Genomic DNA, 17,312 nt, shown 5'->3' on the forward strand with positions numbered 1-17,312 from the left:
TGCAACCTGTAAAGCGCTGCGGAATATGTTAGTGCTATATAAAAATAAAGATTAAAGAGGATTGTTAGTAAGATCTGCTTTTCTTCCACAAGCGCTTTTACCCATTCAAGGAGATGAGACGACCGCTTTAATTGTCAAGATTAATGAACCTGTCATAAAAGTGTTGCCTATAGCAACAAAATGGCAGCATTCAGGTTGTAGTTTCCTCATTAAACCTGCAGTGATTGGTTGTTATGGGCAACAAAGTAATTTTATTTTTTTTTACAAAGGTTTCCCTATATCCGTCCCACTGTACCATAAAATGGGCATGACTAGCGATTTACACTACTATAACGCGAGTCTTCGTGTGACTTATCGATGGAAAACGCGACGTATAACAGACAACAGCCTGAGCTACGTCCACTTTACAAACAGCCACCAAAAATGTCGTCGAAGCAACACACGAAGCAAAGTCTGCAGACTATAACGTAATACTAGGGTGTCAAATGTAAAAAATGTTAAACAGCAACATGGCGCCCTCTACATGCGTTCCACCGAAGACGAGGCCTGACCCGCAAGCTAGTCACATGACCTGATACGCAGGTGCCTCCACCGCTCGGCGCTCTAGCCAGTGTTTTGTCACGTCTCTATGGCCGCAGGCTGATGACGTCGTTGGCAGCAGGGTTGCAGAGTCACCGCCGGGTGTTCTGCGCAAACAAGGAGTCTCCGACGAGGACGGTGCTCAGTGTTTGTCTCACCGTCACCGGAGAGAACGTGGACGGAGAGAGGGAGCTGGCCCTCATGGTAAGTGGGGTGGATGATAAAAACGCGGAAGACTGGGCCCGTGGTCGGGGGTTAGTGTGGGTGTGCCTGAGGGGAGTTCAGGGGTCCCCCTGAGTCTGGTGCCGGATAGGGTGACTGCTTCTCGTGGGGACAAGAGGTTGCTGCTGGCCCTTTAATAGAAATCCATTGTGATTATACCCTTAACCCTTCGCAGCCAGTTTGTTTGTTTTTTTTTCACTTTATTTTTTTCCTCGCCTTTCAAGAACCATCACTTGTTTACATTTCCGTAGCCGTATGAGGGCTTGTTTATGTGGGACGAGTTGTAGACGAAATATACTGGGAAATGGGAGAGGGGAAGGAATCTAAATGGGGAGAAACTGAAGAAAATGCCGTTACTCCATGCTGGGTTTTAGGTTTTATTCCTATGGCGTCCATTGTATGCGAAAAACAACTCTTACTCCTGATTCTTCAGGTCAGTGCGATTACGGAGATTCCAAACTTGTATAGATTTTTTATTTACACGAAAGGGTTGCAAAAATATTTTTGGTTTGTGTCGCCGAACCTCCGACTCTTCGCTTTCCATGACTCCGACCCCACAGCCCTGGTCGCCATATTCGAAGACCTTGTACTAGTTTTATTTTCTCGCCGATTGATCTGGGAGAGTGCTTGTTTGCTTGAAGAGCAGACGGTTTTATTAATATAACAACTTAATCTGTATTTTTTTATGGACAAGTGGTGACCAAAAACCTTTTTTTTCCCCTCATGTTGTTTACCAATCGAGTTAACTGGTTTTATGTTTTGATATGACTTGCAGATGTGGCGCAACAAAATGATTTTTTTTCCCTATATTTTTATGGTGGGTAACTTGAACAAGTATATTTTTAAAGACTTTTTTTCCATTTAGTCCTCTTAGAGAACTTTTAGTCTGCGATCGCTTATACTGTATGTTGGCGCAGTATATGGGGTGTAAATCATGGTCCTATTTGAAGGTCTGTGCATAGCTGACCTTTTTAAAGGAGTAGCAAGATGGCAGCAACAGGGGCATAGTAGCCAGTTGGGACCCTGTGATTGCGTCATGGGGCACTAATGGGAGCCGGGATGCACGAGCATTGGCGCGCTCCATTTAAACAAAGTCACCAGAAATTGACAGCTTACCTCTGGCCACGGTTATTACACACACAAACTGGTTATTTAAAGAGGCACTCCTACTCCCATCAAATTTTTTTATCCTTTTAAAGGGAACCTGTCAGCCCCAAAATCGAAGGTGAGGTAAGCCCACCGGCATCAGGAGCTTATCTACAGCATTCTGTAATGCTGTTGACAAGCCCCCGATGTATCCTAAAAAATGAGAAAAAGAGGTTAGATTATACTCACCTGGGGGGGCGGTCCGATCCGGGGCTTCCCATTTTCATAGGATGACGTCCTCTTCTTGTCTTCACGCTCCAGCTCCAGCGTACTTTGCCCTGTTGAGACCAGAGCAAAGTACTGCAGTGTGCAGGCATCGGGAAAGGTCAGAGAGGCCCTTTTGTCTGTACACTGCAGTACTTTGCCCTCAACAGAGCAGACAAAGTACGCCTGCGCCGCAGCATGAAGACAAGAAGAGGACATCATCGTAAGAAGATGGGAAGGACCGGACCGCGACGCCCATCGGACCTGGACCACAGCGGGACCGCCCCTGGGTGAGTATAATTTAACCTCTTTTTCTCCTCTTTCAGGATACATCGGGGGCTTATCTACAGCACTACAGAATGCTGTAGATAAGCCCCTGATGCCGGTGGGCTTAGCTCATCTTCGATTTTGGGGGTGACAGGTTCCCTTTAATATATTGCACTCATCATATTATATAGCGCTGTGTACTTACAATTGAACATTTTGACTTTCTACCCAGTAAATTCTTCTCTTTCCCGTTAGGTGTAGGAAAAGGAAGTCTCTATTTCCCTTGCATGACTCATCATTAGTACTACAATTTTGCTCACTGCAAAGTCCCTGGCAACCCAGTTCCACCTCCTTTTCAACTCCTGCACCGCTCCTCCCCCTTGCCAAGTACTTTGTAGGGAGTAGAATTGTAGTTCTACTGATGACTCGTTCAGGGAAAAGAGACTTCCTGTATCTACATAAAGCATAGAAGGATTCAGCTGGTAAGTTTTTAATCGCTTGATGTTATAGACCTAATGGAAAAGAGAAGAATTATCCGGGTAGAAAGGCAAAATGTAAGTACACGGCGCCATATAATAACTGCAATATATTAAGAGGATAAAGACTTTGATTGAAGTGCTTCTGTATTATACACAATACATGCTGCATGTGGAGGGAGCTCATCTCCTGAGTCCTCTGCACAAGAAGCCACTCTTGCAATCATGTGTGTGAAGTTAAAGGGGAGCTCCAGACCTTCATGTGAAATTATTGAAACAATCTCTTGTCAAAGTGCAAAAATGGCTAACAGCTGGAAATTCAATAATATAGTAATGCAATACTCTTTTGCCAAATCCTTTACAGTTCTATGTGCTTTCTTGCAGCGATGATATGACATTCATCCACATGAAGGCTGCAGCTAATCACTGGCCTCTGTCTTGTGCTCTGCATGCTAGCATTGGCTGCCAGTGTTATGTGGCTGTAAATGATGTCATTACTGAGAGGAAGTACAAAATAATGGCTGGGGACCACCAGACTGGAGCAGTGGGGAGGATATTTATCAACGCCACAGCTGTTCAACAAGTTTAATAAAATTCAGGATGCCCCCTTTAAAGAGACACCATCAGCACAGAATGACTGTGCAAACAAAGGACAGGCGCTCGGTGCTTCATGATGGGGCTAAACATTTAACTACACCTTCCCACCTGCTTGTTTTCCATCTATCTCCGATCTATGAAGCTGGAGCTGTCAATCAAATAAGTGGGGAGGCATGGAGATGGTGGGAAGATGTATTTAAGTGATTGGCCTCGCCGTGAAGCAGTCATTCTGTGGTGACAAAGTCCCTTTAACCACTTGTCGCTCCACACAGCTGTATGCTGTTGCAATGCCTTCCGAAAGTATTCCCCGCGCCACCTTGGCGTTTTTTGTGTACTTTTGCTACCTCACAACCTCGAATTTCAGTTTTTTTTAGGACTTGTATCAATACATGTAAATAAGACCAAAATAACTGTAAGGGTATGTGCACACGATGCAGATTTAGTGCAGAATTGGTGCAGAACTGCAGCAGATTTTTCTGCTGCAGAAACGCTGCAGAACTGCACTGTGATTTACAGTACAATGTAAATCAATGTGAAAAGAAAAAAGCTGTGCACATGGTGCAGAAAAATCTGCGCAGAAACGCTGCAGATTTCAAAGAAGTGCACGTCGCTTCTTTTGTGCAGTTCTGCAGCATTTCTGCGCAGATTTTTCTGCACCATGTGCACAGCTTTTTTCTTTTCTCATTGATTTACATTGTACTGCGCAGAAACTGCACAGAAACTGCACCAAATCTGCAGATGCAGATTTAGTGCAGAAAATTCTGCACCACATTTCCTACGTGTGCACATAGCCTAAACGTCAGTGTGCATAACTATTCACCTCCCCCCACCTAAAGTCAGTACTTTGTAGAGTCTCCTTTTGTGGCAATTACAGCTGCAAGTCAGTTTGGATAAGTCTCTGAGTTTTCCACATCTAGCCACTGGGATTTTTGCCCATTCCTGAAGGCAAAACTGCTCCAGCTCCTTCAAGTTAGATGGTTTCCTCTGGTGAACAGCAATCTTCAAGTCTAACCACAGATTCTCAATTGGGTTAATGTCTGGGCTTTCAGTAAGGTAACGTTCACACTAGCGTTACGCTAATTTGCGTCGGGCGACGCATGCGCCCCTATATTTAACATGGGGGACGCATGCGTTTTTTTTTGTTGCGTTGTGCGGCGCATGCGTCTTTTTTGCCGCAAGCGTCGGACCAAGAAAACGCAACAAGTTGCATTTTTCTTGCGTCCGATTTTCGGCAAAAAACGACGCATGCGTCCCAAAACGCAGCGTTTTTGCGTGCGTTTTGCCGCGTTTTTGCGTGCGTTGCGTCGCCGACGCAGCGGCGCACAACGCTAGTGTGAACGTAGCCTAAGCTACTCCAAAACATTTACAAAGTTTCCTCTTAAACCACTCTAGTGTTGCTTTAGCAGTATGCTTTGGGTCATTGTCTTGTTGGAAGGTGAACCACCATCCCAGTCTCGAATCACTGACAAACTGAAACCGGTTTTGCTCAAGAACATCCCTGTATTTTGCACCATCCATCTTACCCTTAACTTGAACCATTTTTCCTGTCCGTGCTGCTGAAAAAAAACCTCCCCACAACATGATGCTGCCAGCACCATGTTTCACTGTGTGGAACGTGTTTTTGGAGTGCTAAGCTGTGTTGGTTTGGCGCCAGACATTGCGTTTACCTTGTGGTCAAAAAGTAACATTTTGGTCTCCTCTGACCACATCACCCATAGCACCAATCGTGGGCGCTTAACCCCTGTGATGGAGCTGTCAATAGTGATAGAACATCAAGGGGCATCGCCGAGGAAGGGAACTCCCTCTGTTCTCCCATTGGCACAACACGATCGCGTTGTGCCAATGGTCTCCCTACTGACCCCGGACTGAAAGATGGACGAACTGACACGCCTCCTCCCTGCATGTCAAACGGTGCTCTAAGGGGACGTTCCCACGTTCAGGATCTACTGCGGTTTTGACACTGCAGAATGTTAGCACCTGTGATGCAAATTAGCGGACATGCATTTACATTTTTTACACTTGGGAGTTTTTCTCATTAATGCAAGGTTATGGGGAAAATTTGCATGCGTACCCGCAAGAGAAATTGACATGTTGCGGGTCATCTGTAGGTGCACATAGACGCACAGTGGACATGGGATTTCTAGATATTCTGTAACATCTGGCCTCTGCGTTTTTGATGCTGCATAAATTTGCAGCGTCAAAACCGCAACAAATCTTGATAATGAGCATGTACCCTAATGCTCTGCAGTGCACAAGCATTGCAGAGTATTCGATCATTGATCTGTCACTATTCAGTTGATGTCCCATCCTGGGACAATGTAAAAAATTACCGTAATAAAAATAGTGAAATAAAAATGATCACAAAATAAAGAACAAATAAAAAGAAATATGAATCCAATAAATACCTTTTTATTTATGTAAAAAAAATATGCATATTTGGTGTCAACACATCCAGAACAACCCGACCTATAAAACTGTCCCATTAGTTAACCCCTGCGGTGAACACCATTAAAAAAAAAAATGGATAAGAGGCAAAAAACTATGCTTCATCATGCCACCGAACAAAAAGTGGAATAAAACGCAATAAAAAAACAAATGCAAATAAAAATGGTATCTCTGGAAATGATATCTTGTCCCTCAGAAAACAGCTCAGTTAGCGGAAAAATATAAAAGTTATAGCTTACAATAAAGCGATGCAGAAATAAGTATTTTTCCTATAAAATAGTTTGTGTAAAAGTGCCAAAACATGACAACCGGTATAAATGTGGTATCGCTGTAATCGTTCTAACCCGAAGAATAAAGCTGCCTTATCAATTTTATCACACGCGGAACAGCATAAAAAAACATTTCTGAATTGTTGTTTTTGTTAATTCTGCCTTTCAAAATCGGAATAGAAATCGATAAAAAAAAGTGCCTGAAAATGGTACCAATGTAAACATCAACTTGTCTCGCAAAAAGCAAGCCCTCACATGACTGTCAGCGAAAATATGAAAAAATTATAACTATCAAAATATGGGGATGCAAAACTTTTTTGCAATAAAAATCGTTTAGTGTGTGACAGCAGCCAAACTTAAAAACCCTATATAAATCTGATATCTCTGGAGTCGCACCGACCCCAAGAATAGTCATCTAATCACTTATACTGCGCGAGAAACGGCATAAAAAAATAAATAAAATCAATTCTTCACCTGCTGTTGATTTGTTCATTCTGCCTCCCAAAGATCGCAGTAAGGCTTGGCGCACATTTACACTGCGCTGAGCGCTTACGCCGGGGTTTCCATGTAAATCTCTGAAATGTGATTCAGACAGAACGCCTGGCTGAAGTTTCCTTATAATGGGGCACGGTGGACACTGTCTGACCTGTGATGCGGTTCTGTCCATCTGTTTAGGCATGCATAAAAGCGCAGTTTGCCACAGTTTTGTTCACCTCTGAAATGAAGGACAATGCTGAACCAGAGTAACTCTGTTGCCTCATTATAGTGAATAGATTCATTGGAAGTTTCATTTGTCACGTCACTCGGAAATTTACATATAAACCCAAAAGTAAGGGTATGTGTAGACTATTAGTAATTGCTGCGGGTTTGATGCAGCATCAAACCCGCAGTGGCCAGCTGTTACAGTGTAGTGGATGGGATTTCAAGAAATCTGATGTCCACTATGCATCCACAGACGGCCGCGGAGACTGACATGTGGTGCGTTTTTTCAGACCACAACCTGTCAAAATTTTACCCATAGAATTTATTGAATGTGGTGAAGTGAACACATTCGGATTCACCTGCGTTCAATAGACGGCAGCGCTATGGACGCAGCGAACATGTGCTGTGGCTAAAGCACTGCTACTTCTGGATTGTGTGCACCCAGCCTAAGTGCTCAGCGCTGGATAAAGGTGATCCCAAAAGTTATTTAAAATGTTCCCAGCAAAAGCTTCAACTCAATCCACAAAAACAGCAAGTCCCCCTTAGGTCTGTCAATGGAAATATAGGGGGCTTCCACGTTACTGGTACTACAAAGGCTCTGTAAAAGCGCTATGGCCCCCCCCAAAAAAAGCAAGTTCAGCAAATTCTGTGCTCATAAATCCATATGCCTGCCCTCTCTTCTGAGCCTTGGTGTTCCTAAATCGCTGTTAGAGTGCACACGTTTGGCATTTCTGTAGCGATAACAGCCCGCCTAATTTACTAGTGCGTGTCTCCAGACGCATGAGCTGGGCACTACACCATACTTGTCACTGTAGTGTAGTGGGCATTATTACAATGTACGGGCACTACAACGGCAGTTTACAATTTTCCTTCAGCAACATCCACTGCTGCTTGTTTCTGGAAAACACTCATGGAGTCAAAATGGTCATTACACCCGTAAACAAAACTCCCAAAGGGGTATAATTCCTGTCACTTGAGGAAGGGGGATTCTGCTTTTCTAGCACTTAAAGGCTCTATATTCGGTGCCTTGAGAAAGTATTCGGCTCCCTGGAATTTTCAACCTTTTCCCACATATCATGCTTCAAACATAAAGATACCAAATGTAAAGTTTTGGTGAAGAATCAACAGCAAGTGGAACACGATTGTGAAGTTGAACGAAATGTATCGGTTATTTTAAATTTTTGTGGAAATTCAAAAACTGAAAAGTGGGGCGTGCAATATTATTCGGCCCCTTTACTTTCAGCGCAGCAAACTCACTCCAGAAGGGGTCATTCCATATCAAGTGATCCAAATATGAATATTTTTCTTACCTGCAGTCTTTACATTTTTTTTTATTTTTTGGTTTTATGAAGTACAACTTTAGTTAATTACAAATTAAAAGTTTATAATTTTTTTTCTTCATCAGTTAATTTTTTACAGATTTTTAAAGTTTTGAAAAAGTGTGGATTTTGGCCTATTATGGCTTTCCTTTTTTATCATATCTCGGGCTAGAATTAAGATAAAGAGGTGGGAGAGGCATCATTGTTCTCAGAACGGTGCCAGCTTTCATTTGATATGTCACAAGACTATGTTTCTTGATATTTAGTTTTGGAGAAATCAAATTAAAATTTTTTTTATGCGCAATTGTGAAAAAAACGTATGTTTTAAAATTGTGAAAACATGTGTGTTACTTGTGTTCTTGTTTATATTTGTACAGGGATTCAACTTGGGACCAGTCAAATTTTTTTTTTTAACCCCTTCATGACCCAGCCTATTTTGACCTTAAAGACCGTGCCGTTTTTTGCAATTCTGACCAGTGTCCCTTTATGAGGTAATAACTCAGGAACGCTTCAACGGATCCTAGCGGTTCTGAGATTGTTTTTTCGTGACATATTGGACTTCATGTTAGTGGTAAATTTAGGTCAATAAATTCTGCGTTTATTTGTGATAAAAACGGAAATTTGGCGAAAATTTTGAAAATTTCGCAATTTTGACATTTTGAATTTTTATTCTGTTAAACCAGAGAGATATGTGACACAAAATAGTTAATAAATAACATTTCCCACATGTTTACTTTACATCAGCACAATTTTGGAAACAACATTTTTTTTTGTTAGGAAGTTATAAGGGTTAAAATTTGACCAGCGATTTGTCATTTTTACAACGAAATTTACAAAACCATTTTTTTTAGGGACCACCTCACATTTGAAGTCAGTTTGAGGGGTCTATATGGCTGAAAATACCCAAAAGTGACACCATTCTAAAAACTGCACCCCTCAAGGTACTCAAAACCACATTCAAGAAGTTTATTAACCCTTCAGGTGCTTCACAGCAGCAGAAGCAACATGGAAGGAAAAAATGAACATTTAACTTTTTAGTCACAAAAATTATCTTTTAGCAACAATTTTTTTATTTTCCCAATGGTAAAAGGAGAAACTGAACCACGAAAGTTGTTGTCCAATTTGTCCTGAGTACGCTGATACCTCATATGTGGGGGTAAACCACTGTTTGGGCGCACGGCAGGGCTTGGAAGGGAAGGAGCGCCATTTGACTTTTTGAATCAAAAATTGGCTCCACTCTTTAGCGGACACCATGTCACGTTTGGAGAGCACCCGTGTGCCTAAAAATTGGAGCTCCCCCACAAGTGACCCCATTTTGGAAACTAGACGCCCGAAGGAACTTATATAGATGCATAGTGAGCACTTTGAACCCCCAGGTGCTTCACAAATTGATCCGTAAAAATGAAAAAGTACTTTTTTTTCACAAAAAAAATTCTTTTAGCCTCAATTTTTTCATTTTCACATGGGCAACAGGATAAAATGGATCCTAAAATGTGTTGGGCAATTTCTCCTGAGTACACCAATACCTCACATGTGGGGGTAAACCACTGTTTGGGCACATGGTAAGGCTCGGAAGGGAAGGAGCGCCATTTGACTTTTTGAATGAAAAATTATTTCCATCGTTAGCGGACACCATGTCGCGTTTGGATAGCTCCTGTGTGCCTAAACATTGGCGCTCCCCCACAAGTGACCCCATTTTGGAAACTAGACCCCCCAAGGAACTTATATAGATGCCTAGTGAGCACTTTAAACCCTCAGGTGCTTCACAAATTGATCTGTAAAAATGAAAAAGTACTTTTTTTCCACAAAAAAATTATTTTCGCCTCAATTTTTTCATTTTCACATGGGCAGTAGGATAAAATGGATCATAAAATTTGTTGGGCAATTTCTCCCGAGTACGCCGATACCTCATATGTGGGGGTAAACCACTGTTTGGGCACTCGGCAGGGCTCGGAAGGGAAGGCGCGCCATTTGACTTTTTGAATGGAAAATTAGCTCCAATTGTTAGCGGACACCATGTCGCGTTTGGAGAGCCCCTGTGTGCCTAAACATTGGAGCTCCCCCACAAGTGACCCCATTTTGGAAACTAGACCCCCCAAGGAACTTATTTAGATGCATATTGAGCACTTTAAACCCCCAGGTGCTTCACAGAAGTTTATAACGCAGAGCCATGAAAATAAAAAATAATTTTTCTTTCCTCAAAAATGATTTTTTAGCCTGGAATTTCCTATTTTGCCAAGGATAATAGGAGAAATTGGACCCCAAATATTGTTGTCCAGTTTGTCCTGAGTACGCTGATACCCCATATGTGGGGGTAAACCACTGTTTGGGCGCACGGCAGGGCTCGGAAGGGATGGCACGCCATTTGGCTTTTTAAATGGAAAATTAGCTCCAATCATTAGCGGACACAATGTCACGTTTGGAGAGCCCCTGTGTGCCTAAACATTGGCGCTCCCCCAGAAATGACCCCATTTTGGAAACTACACCCCCAAAGGAACTAATCTAGATGTGTGGTGAGGACTTTGAACCCCCAAGTGCTTCACAGAAGTTTATAACGTAGAGCCATGAAAAAAAAAAAAAAAAAATATTTTCTCAAAAATGATCTTTTAGCCTGCAATTTTGTATTTTCCCAAGGGTAACAGGAGAAATTTGACCCCAAAAGTTGTTGTCCAGTTTCTCCTGAGTATGCTGATACCCCATATGTGGGGGTAAATCACTGGGCACATGCCGGGGCTCGGAAGTGAAGTAGTGACGTTTTGAAATGCAGACTTTGATGGAATGCTCTGTGGGCGTCACGTTGCGTTTGCAGAGCCCCTGATGTGGCTTAACAGTAGAAACCCCCCACAAGTGACCCCATTTTGGAAACTAGACCCCCAAAGGAACTTATCTAGATGTGTGGTGAGCACTTTGAACCCCCAAGTGCTTCATAGAAGTTTATAATGCAGAGCCGTGAAAATAATAAATACGTTTTCTTTCCTCAAAAATAATTATTTAGCCCAGAATTTTTTATTTTCCCAAGGGTTACAGGAGAAATTGGACCCCAATAGTTGTTGTCCAGTTTCTCCTGAGTACGCTGATACCCCATGTGTGGGGGTAAACCACTGTTTGGACACACGTCGGGGCTCAGAAGAGAAGTAGTGACTTTTGAAATGCAGACTTTGATGGAATGGTCTGCGGGCGTCACGTTGCGTTTGCAGAGCCCCTGGTGTGCCTAAACAGTAGAAACCCCCCACAAGTGACCACATTTTAGAAACTAGACCCCCCAAGGAACTTATCTAGATATGTGGTGAGCACTTTGACCCCCCAAGTGCTTCACAGACGTTTACAACGCAGAGCCGTGAAAATAAAAAATCATTTTTCTTTCCTCAAAAATGATGTTTTAGCAAGCATTTTTTTTAGATTCACAAGGGTAACAGGAGAAATTGGACCCCAGTAATTGTTGCGCAGTTTGTCCTGAGTATTCTGGTACCCCATATGTGGGGGTAAACCACTGTTTGGACACACGTCGGGGCTCGGAATTGAGGGAGCTCTATTTGACTTTATGAATACAAGATTGGCTGGAATCAATGGTGGCGCCATGTTGCGTTTGGAGACCCCTGATGTGCCTAAACAGTGGTAACCCCTCAATTCTACCTCCAACACTAACCCCCCCACACCCCTAACCCTAATCCCAACTGTAGCCATAACCCTAATCACAGCCCTAATTCCAACCCTAAGGCTATGTGCCCACGTTGCGGATTCGTGTGAGATATTTCCGCACCATTTTTGAAAAATCCGCGGGTAAAAGGCACTGCGTTTTACCTGCGGATTTTCCGCGGATTTCCAGTGTTTTTTGTGCGGATTTCACCTGCGGATTCCTATTGAGGAACAGGTGTAAAACGCTGCGGAATCCGTACAAAGAATTGACATGCTGCGGAAAATACAACGCAGCGTTTCCGCGCGGTATTTTCTGCACCATGGGCACAGCGGATTTGGTTTTTCATATGTTTACATGGTACTGTAAACCTGATGGAACACTGCTGCGGATCCACAGCCAAATCCGCACCGTGTGCACATAGCCTAATTCTAAAGGTATGTGCACACTGCGGAAAACGCTGCAGATCCGCAGCAGTTTCCCATGAGTTTACAGTACAATGTAAACCTATGGGAAACAAAAATCGCTGTACACATGCTGCGGAAAAACTGCACTGAAACGCAGCGGTTTACATTCCGCAGCATGTCACTTCTTTGTGCTGATTCCGCAGCGGTTTTACAACTGCTCAAATAGAAAATCGCAATTGTAAAACCGCAGTGAAATGCGCAGAAAAAAACGCGGTAAATCCGCAGCGGTTTAGCACTGCGGATTTATCAAATCCGCAGCGGAAAAATCCGCAGAGGACCAGAATACGTGTGCACATACCGAAACCCTAACCCTAGCACTAACCCTACCCCTAACCCTACCCCTAACCCTAACCCAAAACCAGGGATTCAAGCTTCAGGAGGCTAATTTGCATACTCCAGGTGCCTTCTGGGAGAAGCGAATTTTTGCCTGTAGGACATTATTGCAAGAGAGCTTGGCTGAGTAGATTACACAAGAAGGAAAACACACAGCAAGTCAGCAGGATCTAGGAGCAACATGGCAGATGTGACAACCTACATGGTGAGCTGTAGCATGTGCTACATGTTCACAGATCGACCAGAAGAAGAATCCAATTTCACCTGTCAGAAGTGTAGACTAGTGGCCCTTTTAGAAGAAAAGGTGCGGGGTCTGGAAGAAAGAATAGCAACTTTGAAACTCATCAAAGAGAATGAAGACTTTCTAGACAGAACAGAAGCATCTCTACTGGTCACAGAAGGTGCAAAAAGTGTCAGAGAACCTCCAAAAGCAGATGAGTGGAAGCATGTGACCAAAAGAAGCAAGAAGACCATGGAGAAATCACCAACCACACAACTGAAGAACCGATATCAAATCTTTGTAGAGGATGAAGATGGCACACCTAAGAATGAAGCAATACCAGCAAGCAAAAAAGAAAAGGAAACACAGCAACAAGTGACAGCAAAAAGTACAGCCAAGAAGCAACGAAGAGTGGTGGTGGTGGGAGACTCACTACTGAGAGGCACCGAAGCAGCCATCTGCAGACCGGACATAACTGCAAGAGAAGTATGCTGCCTTCCAGGTGCGATGATCAAGGATGTGACCGATAGGATACCAAAGCTCTTCAGCTCCAAGGACGTCCACCCATTTCTTCTGATACATGTTGGCACCAATGACACGGCAAGGAAGGACCTACCGACAATCTGCAAGGACTTTGAAGAGTTGGGGAAGAAAGTAAAGGAACTGGATGCACAGGTAGTTTTTTCTTCTATCCTTCCAGTAGACGGGCATGGCACCAGGAGATGGAACAGGATCCTTGATGCAAACAACTGGCTAAGACGATGGTGCAGACAACAAGGATTTGGATTCCTGGACCACGGTGTGAATTACTGGTATGATGGACTCCTCGCCAGAGACGGACTACACCTCAACAAACCTGGGAAACACACATTCGCCAGAAGACTCGCTACACTCATCAGGAGGGCGTTAAACTAGAAGAAGAGGGGACGGGAAGAAAAACATTAGACTCGAACAAAGACGACCCAGGAAAACATACTCAGAAGGGAGGTAAGAACATTTCTAAAACAATCCACAGTGAGGAGATTGGAACAAAACAAAATCCTCTAAACTGCATGCTCGCAAACGCCAGAAGCCTGACAAACAAGATGGAAGAACTAGAAGCAGAAATATCTACAGGTAACTTTGACATAGTGGGAATAACCGAGACATGGTTAGATGAAAGCTATGACTGGGCAGTTAACTTACAGGGTTACAGTCTGTTTAGAAAGGATCGTAAAAATCGGAGAGGAGGAGGGGTTTGTCTCTATGTAAAGTCTTGTCTAAAGTCCACTTTAAGGGAGGATATTAGCGAAGGGAATGAGGATGTCGAGTCCATATGGGTTGAAATTCATGGAGGGAAAAATGGTAACAAAATTCTCATTGGGGTCTGTTACAAACCCCCAAATATAACAGAAAGCATGGAAAGTCTACTTCTAAAGCAGATAGATGAAGCTGCAACCCATAATGAGGTCCTGGTTATGGGGGACTTTAACTACCCGGATATTAACTGGGAAACAGAAACCTGTGAAACCCATAAAGGCAACAGGTTTCTGCTAATAACCAAGAAAAATTATCTTTCACAATTGGTGCAGAATCCAACCAGAGGAGCAGCACTTTTAGACCTAATACTATCTAATAGACCTGACAGAATAACAAATCTGCAGGTGGTTGGGCATTTAGGAAATAGCGACCACAATATTGTGCAGTTTCACCTGTCTTTCACTAGGGGGACTTGTCAGGGAGTCACAAAAACATTGAACTTTAGGAAGGCGAAGTTTGACCAGCTTAGAGATGCTCTTAATCTGGTAGACTGGGACAATATCCTCAGAAATAAGAATACAGATAATAAATGGGAAATGTTTAAGAACATCCTAAATAGGCAGTGTAAGCGGTTTATACCTTGTGGGAATAAAAGGACTAGAAATAGGAAAAACCCAATGTGGCTAAACAAAGAAGTAAGACAGGCAATTAACAGTAAAAAGAAAGCATTTGCACTACTAAAGCAGGATGGCACCATTGAAGCTCTAAAAAACTATAGGGAGAAAAATACTTTATCTAAAAAACTAATTAAAGCTGCCAAAAAGGAAACAGAGAAGCACATTGCTAAGGAGAGTAAAACTAATCCCAAACTGTTCTTCAACTATATCAATAGTAAAAGAATAAAAACTGAAAATGTAGGCCCCTTAAAAAATAGTGAGGAAAGAATGGTTGTAGATGACGAGGAAAAAGCTAACATATTAAACACCTTCTTCTCCACGGTATTCACGGTGGAAAATGAAATGCTAGGTGAAATCCCAAGAAACAATGAAAACCCTATATTAAGGGTCACCAATCTAACCCAAGAAGAGGTGCGAAACCGGCTAAATAAGATTAAAATAGATAAATCTCCGGGTCCGGATGGCATACACCCACGAGTACTAAGAGAACTAAGTAATGTAATAGATAAACCATTATTTCTTATTTTTAGTGACTCTATAGCGACAGGGTCTGTTCCGCAGGACTGGCGCATAGCAAATGTGGTGCCAATATTCAAAAAGGGCTCTAAAAGTGAACCTGGAAATTATAGGCCAGTAAGTCTAACCTCTATTGTTGGTAAAATATTTGAAGGGTTTCTGAGGGATGTTATTCTGGATTATCTCAATGAGAATAACTGTTTAACTCCATATCAGCATGGGTTTATGAGAAATCGCTCCTGTCAAACCAATCTAATCAGTTTTTATGAAGAGGTAAGCTATAGACTGGACCACGGTGAGTCATTGGACGTGGTATATCTCGATTTTTCCAAAGCGTTTGATACCGTGCCGCACAAGAGGTTGGTACACAAAATGAGAATGCTTGGTCTGGGGGAAAATGTGTGTAAATGGGTTAGTAACTGGCTTAGTGATAGAAAGCAGAGGGTGGTTATAAATGGTATAGTCTCTAACTGGGTCGCTGTGACCAGTGGGGTACCGCAGGGGTCGGTATTGGGACCTGTTCTCTTCAACATATTCATTAATGATCTGGTAGAAGGTTTACACAGTAAAATATCGATATTTGCAGATGATACAAAACTATGTAAAGCAGTTAATACAAGAGAAGATAGTATTCTGCTACAGATGGATCTGGATAAGTTGGAAACTTGGGCTGAAAGGTGGCAGATGAGGTTTAACAATGATAAATGTAAGGTTATACACATGGGAAGAGGGAATCAATTTCACCATTACACACTAAACGGGAAACCACTGGGTAAATCTGACAGGGAGAAGGACTTGGGGATCCTAGTTAATGATAAACTTACCTGGAGCAGCCAGTGCCAGGCAGCAGCTGCCAAGGCAAACAGGATCATGGGGTGCATTAAAAGAGGTCTGGATACACATGATGAGAGCATTATACTGCCTCTGTACAAATCCCTAGTTAGACCGCACATGGAGTACTGTGTCCAGTTTTGGGCATCGGTGCTCAGGAAGGATATAATGGAACTAGAGAGAGTACAAAGGAGGGCAACAAAATTAATAAAGGGGATGGGAGAACTACAATACCCAGATAGATTAGCGAAATTAGGATTATTTAGTCTAGAAAAAAGACGACTGAGGGGCGATCTAATAACCATGTATAAGTATATAAGGGGACAATACAAATATCTCGCTGAGGATCTGTTTATACCAAGGAAGGTGACGGGCACAAGGGGGCATTCTTTGCGTCTGGAGGAGAGAAGGTTTTTCCACCAACATAGAAGAGGATTCTTTACTGTTAGGGCAGTGAGAATCTGGAATTGCTTGCCTGAGGAGGTGGTGATGGCGAACTCAGTCGAGGGGTTCAAGAGAGGCCTGGATGTCTTCCTGGAGCAGAACAATATTGTATCATACAATTATTAGGTTCTGTAGAAGGACGTAGATCTGGGTATTTATTATGATGGAATATAGGCTGAACTGGATGGACAAATGTCTTTTTTCGGCCTTACTAACTATGTTACTATGTTACTATGTTACTATTCTAACATTAGTGGAAAAGAAAAAAATTCTTTATTTTTTTATTGTCCCTACCTATGGGGGTGACAAAGGGGGGGGGGTCATTTATTATTTTTTTTATTTTGATCACTGAGATTATATCTCAGTGATCAAAATGCACTTTGGAACGAATCTGCCGGCCGGCAGATTCGGCGGGCGCACTGTGCATGCGCCCGCCATTTTGGAAGATGGCGGCGCCCAGGGAGAAGACTGACGGGACCCCGGCAGGATCGATAAGTATGATGGGGTGGGTGGGGGCCACGGGGGGGGGGGGGGAATCGGAGCGCGGCAGGCGTGGAACGGAGCACGGGGGGGGTGGGTGGAACGGAGCATGGGGGGGGTGTGGATCGGAATGCAGGGGGGGTGATTGGAGCACGGGGGGGTGATTGGAGCACGGGGGGGTGATTGGAGCACGGGGGGAGCGGACAAGAGCACGGGGGGGAGCGGAGCACTGGATGGAGGGGAGC

The 17,312-nt window shown here is 43.2% G+C and overlaps 1 protein-coding gene across 1 annotated transcript in view; it reads left to right on the top strand.

Annotated features, from left to right (window-relative positions):
- Positions 1–629: 629 nt before the first annotated feature.
- Positions 630–17,312, top strand: part of OSER1 (oxidative stress responsive serine rich 1) — a 51,685-nt gene continuing 35,002 nt past the window's right edge. The window contains exon 1 of the mRNA XM_069751259.1: positions 630–783. The gene's annotated coding sequence lies outside the window, so the exon portion shown is untranslated. The remainder of the gene's footprint in view (positions 784–17,312) is intronic.

The sequence above is a fragment of the Ranitomeya imitator genome, chromosome 2 (assembly GCF_032444005.1).
Source record: "Ranitomeya imitator isolate aRanImi1 chromosome 2, aRanImi1.pri, whole genome shotgun sequence".
Taxonomy (NCBI): domain Eukaryota; kingdom Metazoa; phylum Chordata; class Amphibia; order Anura; family Dendrobatidae; genus Ranitomeya; species Ranitomeya imitator.